This window comes from Tenrec ecaudatus, chromosome 1 (assembly GCF_050624435.1).
Source record: "Tenrec ecaudatus isolate mTenEca1 chromosome 1, mTenEca1.hap1, whole genome shotgun sequence".
NCBI lineage: Eukaryota > Metazoa > Chordata > Mammalia > Afrosoricida > Tenrecidae > Tenrec > Tenrec ecaudatus.
Window position 1 is genome coordinate 204,626,688 of NC_134530.1, and position 20,736 is coordinate 204,647,423.

Below are 20,736 nucleotides of genomic sequence, written 5' to 3' on the forward strand. Positions count from 1 at the left end.
TCCTTCTTCAGCTTTTAAAATAACTGAATATACTCCTTTACTCTTGCTGAGCAAATTTGGTGTTTGCTTTGGCAGATCTGCTGGTGTTTATAAAAAGGAGGTCTTTATGATAACTTTGCTTAACGTGATGTTAGAAAACCAAAAGGAAAAAAGAATATGATTAGCATTTCTAAAGATGAGAAAAAAATATTCAGAGCTCTAGTTGTATTATTGAAACCTTCTACTGGCAAAAATTTGAACAGCTCAGAAAGCATTAAAAGAAGGTGAAAGAAATGCAGACCCACTATCCCCCAAAAAGGTGGCTGATATCCACCAATTTCAGGAGGTATCATATGGCTGAGAACCTACGGTATTGAAGTCCAAGCTGAACTGAAGTCACTGTTGAAAAGCAAGGCTCAAGAATAAATGAAAATGTCAATTAAGATTTTTTTATAGGTGAGAACACAAACGCAGTCCCCCACTACCACAAATTATGCAGTCGAGTTTCCCACATTTGAGGAAATCGCAGGGGTCTGCACATCCGGAGTGTAATGGATAAGCCTCGCCCTGGAAAAACCATCTTCATGATCATGGTATCTCCCCTGCCAGGTAAGTATAATTAAGATTTTTTTAAAAGCAATGCAAAACCAGGAGTGCCTACTTTTCTTTGCCAAGAGAATTGTAAGTCAGCTACATGGCCAACCAACAAAGTGATTCATAGGTGTGTCCATTTAAAAGAAAGATAATCAAACAGAATAAGAATATCACCGAACACAGGTAATACCACACACAATTAAATTTTGCTGAAGATGATTTAAAAATGGCTATAATAGTACATTGACAGGGAACTGACAGTAATTCCAAGTTTTCAAAAGAGGATATACAATTCAGGACATCATTATTAATTTCAGATGGGTCTTCATTAAAAGCAGTGAACCACCTGTATTTTATTGACTATATAAGATATCTGTGTGGATTATTAAAAATTGTGGACATTTTTTAAAAATGTCTGTAGAACACCTAATTGTCCCTTTTTGGAAATTGTACATAGGCTAAGAGGCAGTCATGGTCACTGGAACAGAACTAGAGGATAATATGTAGTTTAAAGCCAGGAAAGGTGATCATATTTATTCACTCTGTATGCTGAGCAACAACAACAATAAGAGCTAGATTATGTAATGAATAACTCAACATTAGGATTGAAGGAATATTTATTAAACCTTTGTGATATTCAGACGATACACCTTTTCTTATTGGACATGAAGTTGATGTGAAGCATTTACCAATGGAAAGCAGACTACAGTGTCCAATATGAATTATATACAAGAACATACAGAAACAAAAGTCTCACTACTGGAACAATCAACATTATGATGAATGGAGTTTGAATTTGTGAAGGATTTTCTTGGTTTCCACAATAAACACCTATGAAAATAACAGACTAGAAGTTAAATGAAGTATTGCAGTGTTACACTGGGAAAATTGGAAGAACAGCTATATAAAGTGTTCAAAAGTATTTTTTTACTTTGAGGACTAAAATGTGTCTGACACAAATCATGGTGGGTTTTTTTTTGTTTTGTTTTTGTTTTAGTTGCCTTGCAAAATCTCAACAATGTCTAAGGAAGTTCAGAGAAGAATTCATGCCTTTAAAATATACATTTGAATTATGGACAAAAAATATGGGATAGACTGTGCCATGAGCTGTCAGAATGAACAAATCTGTCTTGAAAGTAATTCATACAGAATGCTCCTTTAAAATGCAGATAGCAAGTCTGTGTCTAATATACTTTGGACATGTTGACTGAAGGAACTAGTCTTAGAAGAATAGTGTCATTCTTGGTAAAGCAAAACAACAGGAACACGAGTAAGACCCTGAGAAAGATAGACCAGTACACTGGCTGCAACACTGACTCAGCCTTGCATATTGGATTGCAGTGTTTTATTCTGTTCTGAAAAGAACCAACTCAAAGACATCTAAACACAAGATACAAATTTCACTATTTTTATGTCTTTTTCCCCACTTGTTTGATCTTCTGTTCTCTTTTATATCACCTTTCATTCTAATATTATTATTTATGAATAAAGTAAATGTATATTAATATATTACTCATTTCTGAATGTCATTAGGTAGTGCATTAAATTATTGCATAAGATATTTTTGTGCAAAATGTGCGATATATATTGAGACTAGGGACTAAGAGATACAGATTCCCTGAAAGTCATGTTAGATATAAGGTTTTATTATCTAAATAAATATTAATGTTGGTATTTATGCTAGACAGGGTTCTCCAGAGAAACAAAACCAAGACACCAATTATTTTATATTAATATAAAATAAAATTACTTAATCTATAAAGCAGTACAAATGGCTCAGAGCAACTCACTCCCATGAGACAGTTGTGAGACATGGCAATCATTCAAGTCTTGAGGGCCACCCGGTAGTCCTCTGGAGAGCAATTCAGGCTGTCAGGGCACAGGCAGCAAACAGCACAGCAGGTCACCAATAGTCAGCCAGATGACTGGATCCCAGAGTCCCCAGTTCAAGAGATGTACATTCCAGTAGCGTGGCAAAGCAGGTCTCAAAGGAGCCTAAATGTACAGCGACACAGTCTATAGTTTAGGTGTCCCACAGGTAGTGTAGCTAACAAATTGAGGCAGAGAACAAGTTGTGGCAGCAGTACACTGATCTGGTCATCAAATAAAAATACATAAGAAAGGTGAGGCTCACTGCACCATTTATCTCTCTACCCTTCAATTAATCTCACATGTGTTCATTAGTAAGGTTGGCACAATAAACTTACCTATCACAGTATTTTACTACCTCATTCTCTACTTTGTCACATTCAGTTAGAGGATTTTACACTAATAAATAAATAAATAAGTGTTTTCCAGAAAAATCCAGACTTTAAACGTAGAACTAGTCTGCATAGTCCTCCTGCTTGCTGTGTTAGTCTGGGCACACAAGAGAAATACATGGGCACTCATATGTGCATAGGGAAGAGCTTTATGTACAAGAGCAATTAAATACTGCCCAGTCCAATTCAAGTCCATAAATCTAATATTAGCCCATATGTGCAATACCAATCTATAAAGTCCTCTTCAGACTCATGAAACACATGCAATGACACCAAATGCAGGACAATCACAGGCCAGTGGGTGCAAAGCTTCGTGGATCCAGTGGCAGTAGAAGCACCTCAGTGCTGTTAGGGATCTCTCAGTGTTGTGCCATGTGTCTTGTCAGAAGAGAGTCTCCAAGGGAGTGAGCCATGAGAGAGTCTGTCTCCCACCTTTAAGGAGTGAACACTGGAATTACCAGAATCCTCAGGAGAAGGTTGTGCCCACACTGAGCTCACATTGGCTATGATCCAATTGACAGACTAGACTCCACCCCTTCACTCTTAATCCTCTCAAGTCCCAAATTGACACCAGATTATGTAATGACCACACTTGCATTCTATTGTATACTACAATGTGTTTAATTTTATTAAGAACACACATTTTCCTTCAAGAAAGTACTAACAAATAATATTTAAATTTACTTACCTTTCAATATTTAAATTTTAAATATTTAAATTATTAATTTATTTGATAATTTTTAATATTTGTGTTATCAAGGTATTAAAAGTAACTTCTGCTCTGACAAAAATAGAATGTGACTGATTTAACGTTTCACCTGAACATTAGAAAATAACTAAAAAGTGAGATAAAGCATGTGATCGTTTTAATACCCAGAAAACCATTCAGCCCCTATGGAGCAGTTCTGCTATGTAACATACAGCTATCAGGAGCCAGCTGGGACTCAATAGAAATGGGCTTGATTTGGGGTTTATTATCTGTAAATATTACCCTGCTTGGAAATTCAGGTTTTTCTCTATTTATGAGGTTGTACCATAAACCTCATCAGATTTGAGTCACAAAAACAAATAGTAACCTACACTGGTGGAGATCAGAGTCTAAGGTCTACAAACAATGATCTAGACCTCGAGCTACACCCAGATTTCTGATTTCTCGTCTCCAGATGTTTGAAAAGTTTAACTTCTGCTTCCAAAAGGAAACTTTGTATTATTATGTTAAAGTCATATTACCCACTGCTGATGAGTTGATTCCAACTCAAAACAACCTTTATGACAGCACACAACTGTTCCTTAGCGCTTCCATGGCTGTTAATATTTACAGGAAGAGAAAGCACAAAAGCACACTGGGTACTATCACAGTCATTTCAGTTTCTGTCAGGTTAAAATACTCATTTGAAAAGAAACATATGTGACATTGAACTTGATTTATGGAAGAACTTTTGGTGAACTATGTCATTATTTTACCCTTTTTGAAATTCTGTTTTTAGAAAAAAGAATGACTGGTCTTTATTCTGATGTTCACATTTGTTACTAAATTATTGTCTTAGTAAGATTGGAGATTGATTAAATTAAACAATCTGATTAAACTTAAAATACTCTAGAAATCGAATTTTGTAATTTGTTATTGAATGTAATTTAAACACCTCCTCTACATGCCATTTACATAAACACTCAGATTACACTTGTCCTGATTCTGACCCATTGGTGACAGCTGCTCTCTCCAGCATGTGTCCTGGAATATGTCGCGGTCTGAGGGTAATCACCCTGCTTCCTCTTTCCTTTTCTGATAATGCTTGAGTCCTGTGTTGTTTATAGTACTCTTGATTTTAACCCTGGAGATTGGTTAAGTTGTTACTTCAAAGGATAATAACAGAAATAAAGTGAGGATTTGCTCTCATTCTCCTTTATCTTCCTACATGACTTTTGCAAGAAATTCAGAAATTTATACATTTCAACTTGTACTGCAGAACAAGTTTCCTGCAGAAACAGAGCTATATTATTTGGAGTAAAGTCAAACTTATAGCAAATTTGTACTTGAGAGTTCGAGGTGCAGTTAAGGCAAAAGAAGAAATGCCAATGGTAGAGTGCTGCCTTCTTGTTACTCACATGATGATTTATTTTTCTGTTCAACGAAGCTGAATAGATTATAATCTAATTAATAATCCTTTGTAAAAACTAAGTAAAACTAAGGTTCATGTCGGTAAAATATTTTGCTATCACAAGACCAGAATTATTAAAGTAAAAAATTTCTTAATAGCAATTCATTTCATTTAAGCAACATTATGTGAGTTATTTGTCATCTATAACCGTAAATTGTATGCTTATTTTAAAAACTGAAGTTGAAATAATTTTTGTACAATAAATACTACTGATTTCTAAGGTGACATGGTTTATAAATAGATGGTATATATAAATACATATGAATAAGCTATAAATATATCTATTTTAAATTATTCATTTATTATTTCAGTAAGTAATTATTTGGAATCTATATCATGCCTGATCTTGCCTAGGCACTGGACAAAAAATTAAAATAAACTATAATTTATGCGCTCAGAAGAGATTTTAAAAATCCATCAATATCTTTAAATTACAGTGTTGGTGAAGAATATTAAGCATACCCTAGGATACCAGAAGAATGAACAAACCTATCTTAGGAGAGCTACAGCCAGAATGCTTCCGGAAGGACAGGTGGTGCCTATCTTAGGAGAGCGACAGCCAGAATGCTTCCGGAAGGGCAGGTGGTGTGACTTATCTCACTTACTTCAGGCAAGTTCTCAGGAAGGGCCAGTATCTGGAGAAGCATATTATGCAGTCAACAAAACCGAGCAATTAATATGATTGATTGGCAGAGTGCCTTCACTAGTAGGGGCTCAAAATTAGCAGCAATTGTGCGGCTGGCACGTGATCTGGCATCATTGTGCTCTGTTGTACACAGGGTTAACTGTGAGTCAGACCGACCAGGCTGCACCTAACAGCAATCACAGCATCATCCAAAAGCTGTACTGCTTGTTGCATGAGGAGATTGTAGTGTTCTAAAGGGAAAAAAAATCAGATCATTCAAGATGATTATTTTATACTTAGTAATAAATATTAAGGGGCATGTGATTAAGGGGCATTTGAGTTTATGGAGCTGAAAAAATAAACTTCAGATATATAGGGGAAGACAGTTTGGGATGAAAAAATTGCAAGTGGAAATACCTTAAGAATAAAGTCTCCAATTCAATAATTAGAAAGTTGAGTAGCAGGGAACTACGAGAGAAAATGGTTGAAAAGATATGTGATCAGAAAAATTTTGATAGGGAAGGGTTAATGGAAGGATTCTGTGTGATTCTAAAGATTTTTGCCACAATGAGCTTTGAGAACTGAAGTAAATAATCAAAAATGATTTGAAGGAAACACTTTGGCTACTTCAATGCAATAAAAAGTAACATAGAGGTCAGAGGTAGAAATGAGGACAGTAAGTGCAATGTGACTGCAATGCCCATGCAATAAAAAAGGAGCATACAGGTCAGAGACAGTAACTGCAACGCTACTGAGATCGTAAGGAAAGACATTGTGGGTTTGAGGTGAAGAATGAAAAACATAGAACATAAAAGCAACTACAATGTTGAGTTAATTTTGAAATTACAACCTATGAGCTGGTTCCAAAACATGTATTTGTTGTTGTAAGATGTCACTGAGTCAGTTCCTATCCATACCAGCTATCTGCACACTGTACCATCCTCACAACTGCTCCTATGCTTCAACTCATTGTTGCAGACATGGTTTCAATCCTTCCTGCTTTTCACTCTTCCTCTACTTTACCAAGCATACTATCCTTCTCCAAGGCCTGTTCCCAGGAGAAATATGCAAAGTATGTGGGACGAAGTCTTGCCACTTGCCTTTAAGTATTGTGTCCATACTTCTTCCAAGAAAGATTTGTTTGTTCTTTTGACTTTCATGGTACTTTCAATATTCCTTACAAGTACCATAATTTAAACAAGGTAATTCTTCTTCAGTCTTCTTTATTCGATGTCTAATTTTCACATACACATAAGACAATTCAAAATATCATTGCTTGCGGCAGGTGAACCTTAGTCCCTCATTGCTTTTCGATACTGTAAAGATGCCTTGGGCCGCAGATTTACCCATTGAAATGTATCATTTTATCTCTTGACTGTTTTAGTCTTTCCCCCTTTTATCCTGATGTTATCTGTTGGTCTAGATGTGTCGATTCTGGTCTTCTCTACATTGAGTTGTAATCCATTCTGAAGACTAAAATGTATGATCTTCCTCAGCAAGTGTTTCAAGTCTCCTCACTTTCAACGAGCAAGATTGTATCATCTGCATATCAAAGATTTTTATTAAGCCTTCTGCCAATCCTGATGTTCATTCTTCTTCATATAATACAATTTCTGTGATTATTTGTTCAGCATACAGATTGAATATGTACGGTGAGAAAATACAACCGTGAAATACATCAGTCTGGTTATAATCAATGCAGTATTGACTTGTTAAGTTTGCACAACTGCCTCTGGATTCATGTGCAATTTCTGCATGAACACATTGAAGAGTTCTGAAATTTCTGTTTCTCACAAGGCTATCCATAGTTTGTTATGATTCATACAGTCAAATCCCTTGGCAAAGTCAATAAACCACAAGTAAATATCTTTCTGGTAGGCTCTGTTTTCACCCAAGATTCACCTGACACTATGTCTGACAATGTTCTTCTTCCACTCATTAGGCCATCAGAATCTGACAATGTTTCTATGATATGCATAAGTTTTAGAGGTGACTTCTTCTGATGTGGTTATCCAATTATTTCCTTTTTTTTGTGGGGGGGGGGGAATTCTTTTCCCTTTATTGGATGCTTTGTAGGTTTCACCCAAGTCTAGAGATTGAACTTGACTGGTTTAAGAATTGAATTTAGTATCTGATTCTATTTTAGGCTGATTTCTTCTGCTTATTATTGTTGATAAAAGGATTTATAGAAATGATTATTGGGAAGTATGAAACTTGGGAGCTTGTAAGTCCACTTGCCTTGAGCCATTAAAATTTTATCTTTAAATGTGTTTAGGACATACCTACAAAGAAGGCCCTGAAAGGATATGCCCCACCTGGTGCTTTGTAGTTCTCAGAACATTTGCATTCCAATAAACTTGCCCTGGAGATGTTGACAGATTGAAGGAAAAAAAGGAACTCTTTGGATTTTTGAAGTTTGAACTAGTGGTTTTTGTCAGAACCTGAAAAAAATCTGGAACCATGAAGAAAACTCCTCTCTAGGACTGAATGTTAAAGAAAGCTTGTGGGCAGGCTGAGATGCTTGCTAGGCAACCACTTGGATTCATTTGTTGAATGCAAGTGGGAGAAAATACAGCAATAAAGAGAAGGGTTGAGTCCAGCCACCGACACCCATGGACTTGGCTTTCAGGAACTAGAGAAGTCAAGAGTAGTTGACTGGTCTGACTTTCATGACCTAGCACAAGGGGTTAAGCTTGTTGAGAATTTGTGATGGGGCCCATGGTCTAAAGGCAAGGTGGCAATGGGCACCCTGTGAGGCAGCCCACAATGAGAATTCAAGCAGATGAAGAGGAGGCTTTGAGCCTGTGAGCTGGTACATATTGCTGACTTTAAGGACGGCCTGTGCTGATTTGACTTCACTTATGGATGTGGACTTCACAAGATTCCAACTGGAATGACGATTCTTCATGTCGAAAAATATGATTGTCTCCTCAGAGCACTTGCTTGTTGTAATGTGAGCAGAATATAAATTGGATACTCAAAATTGGGGGGGTTAAAGGCATGAAGTGGTTTGTTTACAAACTTTTATAAGTGGGGAAATATAATCATAGGATAATAGGATTAAAGTGTAGGTGCTACTTAAGTACAATTGTTAGGCATAGGTTATTTTTATTTTGTTCACTTATAGAATATTATGTTTAAATGAGGGTGGCACATATTGAATTTTATGCATTTTAGTTTTATCCTGTTAGGTATAGATCTGATTTTATTGGTGCTTTTTAAATATTGTACATGGCTGAAGGGTTACATGAAAGTGTCAAATTGGCAAGGGGTGGTCTGTGGTAGTTACATAATCTCTGCTGTCAGTTTGAGGATTAAGAGTGAAGGGATGAAGTCTAGCCTATCATTCAGGTCATAGCTTGAGGACCTCATTTGGAGGCAGTAAGGAAATAAATAGCTCAATGGAGGAAGGACACTTGCTCATTCTCTGATAGATGCTATTCTGACAAGACACATAAGGCTACACTGATATTGCCCTTGCCCTGGGAGTTGGAGGAGCCATGTGACAACCCCTGCCAGTGCTGAGATTCTTACAATGCCACTGGAGGCCCAAGACTACACCCACTGGCCTGTGATTTTCCTGAATTTGGTGACATAGCATGTGTTCCATGAGTCTGAAGAGGACTTTATAGATTGGTATCAGAAATATGGGATAATATTGGACGTAAGGACTTGATCTGAACCAGGTTGGGATATTTTCTCAATATTCAATTGCTCTTGTATTTAAGGCGCTTTCATTCACACAGCTGAGTGTCATGAATTAGTTCCTCTGGTCTACCCAGACTTATACGAACTCATAGCTATCTTGTGGTAAGAGTAGAACTTCCTCTGTGAATTATTGAGGCTGTAAATCTTTATGGATGAAGAATCCCTCATTTTTCTTCTGCAGAAAACCTGATTATCTATAACTGCTGACCTTGTTATTAGCAGTACAATGCATAGTCCACTACACTACCAATTCTCATTTCCCAAGCAAAATATCCTTCTCTAAGATTCAGTCCCTCTGCCAAACATGTGCAAAATACATAAGATAAACTTTAAATATACTTGCTGTTAAGGGACATTCTGGTTACTTCTTGTATAACAGATTTATTCAATATGTATGATAGACCATGGTATATTTACCCTATTTCCCTGAAAGTAAGACATCCCCCCAAAATAAGACTTACTTGCAGTTTTGCCTCTCGCTGAAATATATTGCACCCCCCCAAAAAATAAGACCTCCCTGAAAATAAGGCCCCCTGAAGCTATAGTAATTCTGGACTCTGGACCGTAGTGGCAGGTGCAGTTCACTGTTGGCTGCAGTGCAGCTGGAGCAGACAGGAAGTATGAGGTCGCTTTTAATAAAACAATAAATAAAAATAAGACATCCCCTGAAAATAAGACCAAGTGCATCTTTGGGAGCAAAAATAATATAGGACACTGTCTTATTTTCAAGGAAACAGGGTATTATTTTTTACCAAAAATAAAATTGAAATAGATTAATTTTTTTAATCTTCTTATTCATTGTCTAGATTTTGTGTACATATGAATGGAATAAAACTATCATGATTCATGTCATGTATATCTTTAGTCATAAGCCTGCTTTAATGTAGATTTGTTAAATTTATACATTTTGTATTCTCAACTGAGTTTCATTCAGGGTGATAAATCCTACTTGGACTCCATTGGTTATATATGATACATAATGGATTTGAGTTGTTGCTTTATATTGGGAGTTTGCCTTTACATTCTTGAATTGATTGGTCTAAATAATTATTTAGATTTAGATTTTTGTTGCCATTATTCATTTGTTTAAATATTATGCTCTAAAAATTTGTATAAAATCAAACCAAACCCCATTACCTTGGAGTTGATTTTGACCCAAAACAACAATAGGGCAGAGTATAATTATGCCTGGAATTTTGAAGGCTATATGTAGAAATTCACTTGAAGTTATTGAGTTTGGTTTTGTGTTTTGAAACTTATAGAATCAGATTTCCACATCATTCTTTCTCAGAGCAGCTAAAGATTTCACACTGACCTATTGGTTACCATCTGAGTGTTTTACCACTGTGCCCCCACACCTTAAATTTCAATATGTTGTTGTTGTTAGGAGCCATTGAGTCTATTCCAACCCACAGTGAACTTATGCACAACAGAGCTAAACATGGCTTGGTCTTGTGCCATCTTTACAATTGTCCCTATGTTGGAGCCTATTGTTGCCATCCACCTCAATGAAGGCCTTTCTTTTTAACTGCCCATCTACATTAACAAGCAAGATCCTTTCTCCAGGAACTGGTCTCTCCTGACAACATGTCCAAAGTATGTAAGATTAAAGTTTCAGTATCTGGAATATTTACCCTTTAAAAATAAATAAATAATGGGGATTAAATTCCTGTTGTTTGACATCTTAAATAAATAATAACATCATATAAACCCAGCTTTTTAAAAAAAACAGCATGTCAATATTTTAATTTTTTTAAATATTTAAAAAATTGAATAGTGATCATTTAAGGTAAGGATAAATATATTTTTGTTTTTCACTGAAAGCAAATATTTAATCCCAGATAATATATTGTTTGAGCATTTGTATATTAAGGGAATTTAATTAAGATAAGTAATTGAACAAAAATAATGCTTAAGGCTCATGGTGTTCACTTAAAGATGGGAAATGTATCCTGGACTTCCAGGTATTACTATATATATATATATATATATATATATATATATATATATATATATATATATATATATATATATATATATATATATTAAGAATATTCTAAAAAGATATAAGGAAAAAATAAAATAATATTATATTTTAAAAATCAAAGTCACTTTTGAGTATGTATAGGAAGAAACAGAAAATTATCTCCTCTTGTTCAGTTTTGGAAGATAGTATGTCATTTGGGAGAAGTCAAATTGCTTAATATGGCTCTAAAATCCATAATTTTTGTTACGCAATCCTAGTGAGTCAGTGTTGGCATTGAAATATAGCAGAGTACTAACTCAGAGAACAGCCAGTTTTGCCATTCTGCTGGTACATGAGGGCGAGTCATCTCAGAGGCAGGAACAGAATCCTAGGACCATAAAGGAAAAAGGTCTACCAAAATTTTATAGACAGAGAGGAGAAGAGCCAAGATCATGAGACAGAGCAAGGAGGGCAATTTATACACAGAGAGATGCAAAAGCCATGTGACCATGTGACTGATAGCTGAAGGCCAGAGAGAGGCATGCCTACCTGCATGACTGGGTAGAGGAATTCAAGACAAAGGTTTTTCCTTAATATTTTGATAATAATAAACCCAAAATTGTAAGTATTGTTGTGAGTTCTGTGAGGTTACTGTAACACATGATCAAAGCCAGTACAGAAATAGGTGAGGGGTAGTGGTTGGAGAGGTAACGAAGATGGAAGCTGGATGCACCTCTGATCTCTGCTTGTGGAAATTTGCCTTGAATTGGTTATTGAGTTGGCTTTCCCTTCTCCCTACTGAAGCCAAAGGAGGTCAGAGGTGACCCCATCGTGTTTCCTTTTGCATACAACAAAAAACATGCATGATATTATCAGAGCATCTTTTCTCTGTGTGAAAAGTATCACTTAATGGGGACCCAAACCTTTGTCAGGAAAATATATACTATTCAAACTCAATGGACACTATCATGTAATTTTTAAAAGACTTCACTGCCATCAAGTTAATTCTATGAAATGATGGTAAAATTTTAATGATTAGAAAGTTTAACATCTAAAATGAAATTATTTTAGATAATTGTGACAAACACATTTCTACTATATTAACAGTTTTTATCTACCATGACCTTTTCTTATACTAAAAATTAAATATATTCCATGTTAACTGAAAATTTTTAATTGTTGGAAGTAGACTGAATGTATTGTAATTTTTCAAATAAAAAGGAATAAACAGTAAATATATTTTCTTTCTGAAAACAAAATAAATTGTTAAAATATGTTACTGATTAATAGAAATATCTTGCTTTCTAGTCTATCACATGCATTTGATCTGCCACTTGATAGCATAAAGTTCCTGGTATATGAGTTTTACTGGCAAATAGTAAATGAATGCTGTTGTTATTATCGCATGAAACAGTTAAGCACAGAAGAAAAAGAATTCTGCTAGATGACATGACCTAGATGTGTGTTCACAGACCTGAAATGCAATGGAGATGAGCACAACAATATTACTTTGGATAATAGCTGCGTCTACAGTATTATGAACAAGGCAAGTTTTTTGGTCATGTTTCATTTCTCTCTGGACTCTACTCTTTGCATGTGAAAATGTAGGAGAGGCTGTTGCACTAGGGTCAGTGTTGGACAATATAACAGGAGAGATGAGAAGTAGATCACAGAATGGTATCACAACTCTTTTTTGTAATGAGGAAGCAGTGTCATATGTTCCATTGCATTTTTATTACAAGTATAAATTACCCTATTTAAGGTTAGCTATGCTTACATATTATAATATAAGGTGACTCTCCCCAGGTCATGTAAATTGCCCCCATTGGGGTTTTCTACAATTATTATTTTAATGTGAATATGTTTTCTGACATTACAAGAATTTCATTAACTACATTAAAAAGTGTTCCAAGTTTATCTGATCTATTGAATGTGCACATAAAATCAGAGGACATAGATGTACAATCAATGTCATACATCAAGGATAGCAATGGGGTCACATTGGCATATTTTATGTCCAGTTTGTGAGCAAAGATGCCAGTAAATTCTGACAGGAAGCAGCAGGACTTTTGCTAAATTGCTATAATAAATTGCTAAGCTCTTTTAAAAGCTGGGGGGGAGGGGAAGTATCCTGAGTGGGGAGAGATGTATTCCAGAACTTTATAACTCGTGAAAATTAACAATAAATTTAGAATGCGAAAGAGACAGAAAGAGCAGGGTGTAACTTTTAAAGTTCCTTTAAGCTACGCTAAGAAAGCATAGGGACTAGAGTTGACAGCAGTGGTGGCAATTAGAACATATTTTCTTTTCCTTGATTAATTATTTTAAGGTGACATAATTTGTTAGCATAGACCCTTATAAACTTAAAGATTACTATAGAACCATACTGATTTTTATGTAAAGGGTTTTATATTAATAAATATGGCTTAATTGGTGTGATTTTTTCAGTCTTTTGTTTCAATGTACTTTTGAATCTTAAATTAGGCAAATGAATGGCATCAAAGTTCTCATAATTGGAACCTGACACAGAATACAATGTTAAGAGATCCTTAATTTTGTCTTCAATATCAAACCTAAAGGAATCTTCATGGTGTGGTGGGTGAAGAGTGATCTTTAGTTGATTGAAAAATGTGCAGTTCAATTACAGTACCCATTCCTTCGAAGACAGATGTGGCAGCCGACCCATGCAAAGTTGCATAGCCTCAGAGACCCTGGGCAGCATTTCCCTTCTCTCCCACAGGGTTACTATGACCTGGACTCCATTCTGTAGCAATGAGTTTGGTTTGGGTCGATATTAAAAATAAGAGAAAGGAACCTTTGCAGTGCATTGGCTAAAACACTCCACAGCTCAACAAAATGTCAGCAGTTTGAACACATAATGATGTGACAGATTTTTTGCAAGCATTACCAAAAAAAAACAACCACACTAAATATGAAACCCACCACTATTGATTCCAACTTATAGGATTTCAGAGACTATAAACCTTTATAGGAGCAAAGAGAAGTTAATGGGTTTGAACTGCATACCTTAAGGCAACAGTGCAATGCCTAACCCACAGCAACACCAGTTTTGGAAATTCTGTGGTTTACCCATGAAAACATTTAAAGCACAAATACCTTTGGTAAAATATAATGTATTCATGTATACTTTTAGTTTGGAAAGCTAGGCTAATATATCTTAATACATATTCTATTAATAATTTGTATTATGCTACACTGAAAGGATACATCTGGTTAATTGGTTATGTGTGGGTCATTAATTTTCTTATTGTAGGAATAATGCAGTGGGAGGATAAGGTATTCAAAGATAAGGAAATTAAGCAATAAGGGAATTAATTAACTGCTAATATCAAGCTGCCTCTACTGAAGGCGGGACTTAGTGCTTATCGCATAATGTCCACTCTGCAACTCAGTATCGCCCATGTTTTAAATGATAAAATCATTTCAATAACATGAGGGAGATTCAAAAAGTTTATGGAAAATGGAAGTAAAGATAGTGGAATTCATTTCTATGAATAATTTTAAGCCCGTTCATATTTTTATATTCCATCAATTTAATGTAATCCGTTAAGGGCTGTAACATTTTTACAAGGATTCGCATATCACTTAATAGTCATTCTTTTAAATTGTTACTTTTTAACTTAATATTTGTAGCAAATATAACTTATGGACATATTTTTCTGATAAAAATTAAACCATTTTAGATAATCCTGAAGTCAATTTTCACTTTCTATTCCTAGTGTTCTTTCCTTATTCCAAGTGACCTTGACAGTTGGTATGGCTGAATAAGATAAAAATAACAGAATTTTTGTTCACATAACCTGGACAACATTTATTTTGCTCACAAATTTGCAATTTTGGCAGAGTGCAGAAAAATAACTTGAAGACTCAGGTCTGGAAACAACTAACACTATCTCATTTATATATATAAAATTGATAGCGATTTGACTGTGGCCTTAACTGAGACTGCTAACTTCAATACCTGCTATTTGCCCCTCTATGTGAACTAAAGTCGCTCACAACACGGTGGCTCATTTCCAAGGTTAGGTGTCATGTAAAAGAGAGAGGCAGGAAATGTTTCTTATTTTTTATAACTATAACACAATACCATGTGTGCCTTATTCCGTTCATCAATGAACAGAATGTAGTCATTCATTAAATGAAGTCCCAAGTTTCATCCATTTTCAAAGAGAATAAACATAAACTTTGTTAATCAAAACAAGAACAAAAGTGTTTGTCAAGTGGATTCTTACTCATAGTAAGCCCATTTGTGTCAGAGTAGAACAGTACTCTAGAGGGATTTCAAAAGCTAGTTTTTCTGATCTAGACTCTTAGGACTTTCACATGTCATGTTTTCTGGGGACTCAAACATCTAATCTCCAACTTTCCAGCTAGCATCCAAACACACTATCTGCTTGCACAAACCAGAGATTTCCATTTTAAAAATAGATTTCAGAAAAACTCTCCAAATTCACGTGGGTCCAACATTTGCCATTGGTTATATTTGCAAAATATATTTTGGCAGATTACACCTTCTGATCACAAAATTTACATTTTTACCACACATAATAAAATATAATCATCCCATTACAAAGACCTCTTAAATTTTTACTATTAAGCTGAAATGCAAGGACAATGATCTTGCCATTTGGATCAGATCTGAGTTCATATGTGTGTCATACTTGTCATTTTTCGGTGCCGTCAAGTTGATTCCGACTTTTCCATGACAAGTTGAAGGCCTGGACAGTTGTGTGATATCCTCACAGTGGTTCCTGTGCCTGAGCCCCTTGTCACAGTCTAGATGTCTGTCCATCTCATGAGAGACTTCCCTTTTCGTGCTGCGCCATCACTTCACCACGCACGGTGTGCTTCTCTAGGGCCTGGGTCTCTCCTGACAGTATATCCAAATATGTAAGAAGTCCTGCCATACTTGCTTCTAAGGAGCTCCATGGTCATACTTATTATAAGACAGATTGATTTGTCCTTTTTTTAGTCCACTTCCAATATTCTTTGCTAGCACCATAATTAAAATGCTCTAATCATTTGATCTACTTATTCAATGTCCAACTTGCACATGCGGAGTTAATATGTAACCCCTTAAATACTTGAATATGTTCCTTTACATGTGAGCTAAAGAGAGATATTAAATACCCTAGACATACCCAGCATATAATGGTGAGAAAGAGATAGGCTAAACACTCCAGAGCCTTCTGTTCAAGAAGGAGAGAAAAAGCGAACCTATAGACTGGGGAGCAAGTGTTTGGCAGTGATATTTCAGACAAGGGATTGTCTTCCAAAATTTACAGAAAACTTTAACACATCAATGGAGAAAAAGAAAAAAGGACAATCAGAACCTGGCAGAAGACATGAACAGACATCTTATCAAAGAAGACATTACGGTAAGCAACAAGCATATGTAGAAATGTCCATGACCTTTGGAGAGATGGGTGGGAAGTCTTATGGATCCAGTGGCATTGTAAGCATCTCAGCGCTGGCAGGGGTCTCCACGTGGCTCCTCTAGCTCAGGGCACTAGCACAGCACTAGTGTAACTCCATGTGTTTTCTCAGCTGGAATGCCTCGCAGGGTATCTCCTTTGTCCTGCCTCCAGTGAGTTATTTATCTCCTTATAAGGTCATCAAGCTGCGATCTGATTGACAGGCAAAAGCCCACCTCTTCACTCTTCAGTATCTCAAATTGACAGCAGATTATATAACTATGACAGTCAGGTTTACCATTCTGATGGATAAAGACATCCATCTCAGAAGCAGCAACAAGCAAGCTTGGGACAATCAAGAAGGAAGAGCCAGATATGGTGTGCCTGCCAGTAACTGCAGCAGCAGCACTGGGGGATTTCCCGGCCCACTGAATGCACAAAACTGAGTTCCTGTGGGTAGCATACTGAATCCTAGCAATAAGTTTTCCTTTGGGCACTATGAGTGATATAGAAGCTTTGTAAGAGCCCTGGTGGTCCTGGGGTTTAAGTGGTTAATATCTTTGAAGTCTGGTCTCATCATGAACAAACAGCAGATCAGTGGGCTACAGTGAAAAAGGAGATAAGAGAGGTAAGCAGAGTCTCAGTTGCACAGGGCGGGGAGTATTGTAAGGTATCTTTGAATGCACCATTGCTGGAGTAAGAGTAATAATAATAATTTGAGTAGCTAATTTAAGTTTCTAGGATATTCCTCAATGGATAGCAGACTAGGGTTATAAAAGAGAAGGCTGTGAAAAATCCAGGTGTTTTTTTTATTTTATTACAGTATTCCAAGAAAAAAAAATTTTCCCCAAAGTGAAGGCAGTTGTGTTGGTCTGGGTAGATGAGAGTAATAAATCCATAGAAACTCATCTGTGTAGAAGACAGATTTTATATAAAGGGTAATTGTACATTAAGAAAGCATCCCAACCCAGTGCAGCCCAAGCCCAGAAGTCTGATAATAGCCCATGTCTCCAATATCAGTCTATAAGGTCCTCTTCAGACTCATGAAACACATGCAATGTTGCCAAATGCAGGACAATCACAGGCCCATGGGTAGGAAGTCTTTGGATTCACTGAACCACTTCATGCCTTTATCCCCTCTTTATGGGTATCCAATTTCTATACTGCTCACTTACATCAACCTAGTGCTCTGAGGAGACAATCATATTTTTTGACGTGAAGAATCTTTACTCCAGTTGGAAACGTGTGAAGTCCACATCCATAAGCAAAGTCAAATCAGGACAGGCCATCCAGAAAGTCTGCATATGGGCTAATATTGGACGTATGGACTTGATCTGGACTGGACTGGTATGCTTTCTCAATATTCAATTGCTTTTGTACATAAACGTGTTTCTTATATACATATGAGTGCCCATGAATTTTTTTTTCCATCTACCCAGACTAACACAGCAGTGAAGGTCAAGAAGCACATAAGTTTCTAGATAAACATTCAAATTACAATGAAAGAGTTTAAAAACAAACTCAATGATGAGAGAGATATAGAGTAAGGATCAACACCAGAGGCTGTTGACTTACGGGGGCAATTACAAGATGTAGTTGTCCATGAGGCATTTGCGATAAACTTAAAAGTGGAAAAGGGACCATATAGAAGGAGCTACTGTACACATACATTCCTGGGGCGAGGTCCAGGCAGTATGGCAGGGGCCAGACCATATCCAGGGATACGCATGGTAGCCAACTAAAAAGAAGTTAAAAAAAAAATAAAGACATGGGTTGCAGAGGAACAGAGCATTAACCCACCCGAGAGGAGGATGTTATTTATCTCCACAGAGAAAGAGTGAAGCACCCCATCACACCAGTAAAGATCAGCAAACAGACCTTGAACATTTTATAGGCTTTTCTTTTTTTGTTGTTATTTTTTGTTCTTATTGTTTTCTTTTCTTTTGTTGTTTTGTTCTGTCTTGTTTTGTGCATATTATTACCTTTGCTTGTCTATCTAGATAAGATAGGCAGGATAAAAATCTGGAGGAGAAAACAATGAGACCAATGGTTCTACCGGGACATGATGGAAGGGGATGCAGGGGAAAGGAAGTGGGTGTTAACAAACCCAGGAAAAAGGGATCAAGAAGTCATCAAAATTGATGGCGAGGAGGGTGTAGGAGTCCTGGTAGGGCTTGATCAAGCGAAATGTAACCAAGAGGAGTTACTGAAACCCAAATGAAGATGGAACATGATAGTGGGACAAGAGGAAAGTAAAAGAAAATAGAGCAAAAAACAAGGAGGCAAAGGGCATTTACAGAGGTTTAAATACAGGCATGTACATATGTAAATATATTGATATATGACAGTGGGGAAATAGATCTATGTACCTAAATTTATAGGCTTAGTATTAAGATAGCAGATGGACATTGGGCTTTGACTCAAGTACTCCCTCAACACAAGAACAATTTGTTCTATTTTCTGGTATTCTATGATGTTCACCTTCCCAACATGATCACTGAAGACAAAGTAAATGTGGTGAAGAAAGCTGATGGTGCCCAATTATCAATAGCTATAGTGTCTTATAGGCTTGAAGATAAGCAGGCGGCCATCTAGCTGAGAAGCAACAAAGTCCAAATGGAGGAAGCACACCAATCTGTATGATCATGTGGTGTTGATAGGACCAGGCATTAGACATCAAAGAACCATAACAAAAAATTATGTCATTTTGAATGACGGGGAGTGTAGAGTGGAGATTCAAAGCCCATCTGTTTGCAATTGGACATCCTATTACACAAGGGTCATGCGAAAGAGACAATTCAGTCTGAGTGCAGTATAGCACCAATAAAAGATACAACTTTCCTCTAGTTCTTTAATGTTTCCTCCCCACCAATATCATGACCCCAATTCTACCCTTAAAATTTGGCTTAACCAAAGCATGTACACAGTTACAGATAAGAGATGGAAACACAGGACAGATAAACCTCTCAGGACCAATAATAGCTATACCAGGAGAGAAGGGGAAGCTGGGGTGAGGGGAGGGGGAACTGATGATTTACATATAACTCTCTCCCTGGGAGATGGACAATAGAAAAGTGGGTGAAGGGATACATCAGTTAGTGTAAGACATGAAAACGTAATGATAATTTATAAATTATCAATAGTTCATGAGGGAAGGAGGGTAGAAGAGGGAGGGGTAAAATGAGAAGCTGATATCAAGGGCTCAAATATAAAGAAAAAGTTTTGAAAATGATGATGGCAACAAATGTACAAATGTGCTCAACACAATGGATGGATGTATGAATTGTGATGAGTTGTATGATCTGCCCAATAAAATTATTTAAAATATAAATAAATAAATCCATTCTATATTTACTAAAATAAATAAATAAAAGATGTAGTTGTCAATTTCTTAAGATGGGTAAGACTGTGCTAAGCTCAGGCATATCAGCTCTGTACATCAATACTTGAGATACCACTTTGCTATTCAAGTTGTTATGTTCAATAAGTTGCACCTTGGAAATGAGCCCAGAGAAATGCCTGGGCTGGAGAAATGAATCTGGGTTACAGATGGAAATTAAAGCTATTATCACCAAGGAACTAAGCAAAGCTATATATGAGATGCCAGTGAATCTAAGCTCTAAAACTCACCATTTGTATAGTTTTAGGAATAGGAACTAATTAGAAAATGAATCTGTGACAAAGGAGGCAGAATAGGTTGCCACCCTTAGCATTCCACAATTAAGTTGATTCCACCCTAATCCCATCAAATGAAGTTTTATTAGACTTCTATTTATTTTGCAAAGCTGATGAAGCACAGCTTCCTCTAACGTTCTTTGTACTCCTGCAATACTGTGGATCATCTGCGGTGCTCCCTGTCTGTTAGACTTGAACTCCATTAGAATGGGACTGTTGTTATGATCGCTTTCTCCCAGGGTGTCCTTTCTAATAAAAGCTCTAGGAGGATGTGTCCAGTCTGGCTCCTAGCGGCAGCTCAGCAGTGGGAGCGCCACACAGTCACTCTCTTTGT

General features: G+C 36.4%; 1 non-coding gene across 1 annotated transcript; it reads right to left on the bottom strand.

Moving 5' to 3' along the window:
• Positions 1-432: 432 nt before the first annotated feature.
• Positions 433-596, bottom strand: LOC142437943 (U1 spliceosomal RNA). The gene has a single exon (XR_012782441.1). It is a non-coding gene; the product is annotated as a U1 spliceosomal RNA (small nuclear RNA).
• Between the last annotated feature and the right edge of the window lie 20,140 nt (positions 597-20,736).